Below are 2,500 nucleotides of genomic sequence, written 5' to 3'. Positions count from 1 at the left end.
CGGGTCATTTTCGTGTCGCCACATTGCATGCGAACCGCATGCAACTTCCAGAGGCATTTGCAGCAGAAATGCATGTGCAGTCAAAAAAAATTAATATTTTTCACGGATAGACCCCGTGAAACGCTAGAAATTGGCGGGGATGTGTCTCTTGTGGCTCACGGGGCTGTTCGGGTCGCACAGAAATCCCTGGGAATGGGAAAACGGGTCATTTTCGTGTTGCCACATTGCGTACGAACCGCATGAAACTTCCAGAGGCATTTGCAGCAGGAATGCATGTGCACTCAAAAACTTCTATATGTTTCACGGATAGACCCCGTGAAACGCTAGAAATTGGCGGGGATGTGTCTCTTGTGGCTCACGGGGCTGTTAGGGTGGCACAGAACTCCCTCGGAATGGGAAAAGGGGTCATTTTCGTGTTGCCACATTGCATAGGAACGCCATGAAACTTCCAGAGGCATTTGCAGCAGAAAGGCACGTGCACTCAAAAATTTTAATATTTTTCACGCATAGACCCCGTCAAACGCTAGAAGTTGGCGGGGATGTCTCTCTTGTGGCTCACGGGGCTGTTAGGGTCGCACAGAAATGCCTCGGAATGGGAAAACGGGTCATTTTTGTGTGGCCACATTGCATAGGAACGGCATGAAACTTCCAGAGGCATTTGCAGCAGGAATGCATGTGCACTCAAAAACGTCTATATTTTTCACGGATAGACCCCGTGAAACGCTATAAATTGGCGGGGATGTCTCTCTTGTGGCTCACGGGCGCTGTTAGTTAGGGTCGCACATAAATCCCTCGGAATGGGAAAAGGGGTCATTTTCGTGTTGCCACATTGCGTACGAACGGCATGAAACTTCCAGAGGCATCTGCAGCAGAAATGCATGTGCACTCAAAAACGTCTATATTTTTCACGGATAGACCCCGTGAAACGCTAGAAATTGGCGGGGATGTGTCTCTTGTGGCTCACGGGGCTGTTAGGGTCGCACAGAAATCCCTCGGAATGGGAAAACGGGTCATTTTCGTGTTGCCACAATTGGCATACGAACGGCATGAAACTTCCAGAGGCATTTGCAGCAGAAATGCATGTGCACTCAAAAACGTGAATATTTTTTCACGGATAGACCCCGTCAAACGCTCGAATTTGGCGGGGATGTTTCTCTTGTGGGTCACGGGGCTGTTCGGCTCGCACAGAACTCCCTTGGTCCACCTGATTCCTGCATACAGGCAGCAACTAAAACTCTGTAAACCTGCTGTGAGGACATCTAAACAGTGGACCAGTGAGGCTGTGGAAGATTTGCGGGCGTGCTTAGACTGTACTGACTGGGATATGTTCACGACTGCTACCAATAGTCTGGATGAACTCACAGAGGCTGTGACGTCCTACATCAGCTTCTGTGAGGACTGCTGTATCCCAACACGTACCAGGGTGAACTTTAACAACAACAAGCCCTGGTTCTCAGCAAAGCTCAAAAGGTTGAGGTTGGAGAAGGAGGAAGCGTTTAGGAGTGGGGATAGAGACAGATTCAAGGAGTCGAAGAACAGGTTTAGCAAAGCGGTGAGAGAGGCTAAACGACTGTACTCAGAGACACTAAAACACCAGTTCTCTACTAACGACGCTGCTTCTGTCTGCCAAAGGGCTCAGGCACATCACCAACTACAAACCCAGAGCGCCCCACACCACTAACGACTCCCGCCTAGCCAACGACCTGAACGAGTTCTACCGTAGATTTGAAAGACAATTGGACTGTCCTGAACCACCCCTTCCCACCCAAGAGGCCCCATCCCCCACCCATACTACAGAAACGACTCTCTCCTTTCAGGAGGGAGAAGTTAATGGGCTTTTCAAGAGGCAGAATCCACGCAAAGCAGCCGGGCCGGACTCTGTCTCTCCAGCCACCCTCAGGCACTGCGCTGACCAGCTGTCTCCGGTGTTCACCAACATCTTTAACACCTCCCTGGAGACATGCCATGTACCAGCCTGTCTCAAGTCCTCCACCATCATCGCTGTGCCCAAAAAGCTAAGGCCAACAGGACTAAATGATTACAGACCGGTCGCCCTTACATCTGTGGTAATGAAGTCTTTTGAGCGCCTGCTCCTGGCACACCTCAAAGCCATCACAGACCCTCTCCTGGACCCCCTTCAGTTTGCCTACAGAGCCAACAGGTCTGTGGACGACGCAGTTAACATGGCCCTCCACTTCACCCTACAGCATGTGGACGCCCCAGCATCCTACGCCAGGATCCTGTTTGTGGACTTCAGCTCTGCCTTCAACACCATCATCCCTGCCCTGCTTCAGGACAAGCTCTTCCAGCTGAACGTGCCCTACTCCACCTGCAGGTGGATCACAGACTTCCTCTCTGACAGGAAGCAGTGCGTTAAGCCGGGAACAGAAGTCTCTGACTCCAGGTCCATCAGCACGGGAACTCCTCAGGGCTGCGTCCTTTGCCCACTGCTCTTCTCCCTGTATACCAACAGCTGCGCCTCCAATCATCTGTCCGTCAA

The sequence above is a fragment of the Petromyzon marinus genome, unplaced genomic scaffold (genome assembly GCF_048934315.1).
Source record: "Petromyzon marinus isolate PM22_M1 ecotype Great Lakes invasive population unplaced genomic scaffold, UKy_Petmar_22M1.pri1.0 PM_G_Scaffold_18, whole genome shotgun sequence".
In the NCBI taxonomy this organism is placed as follows: domain Eukaryota; kingdom Metazoa; phylum Chordata; class Hyperoartia; order Petromyzontiformes; family Petromyzontidae; genus Petromyzon; species Petromyzon marinus.
This window is presented reverse-complemented; position numbering follows the sequence as displayed.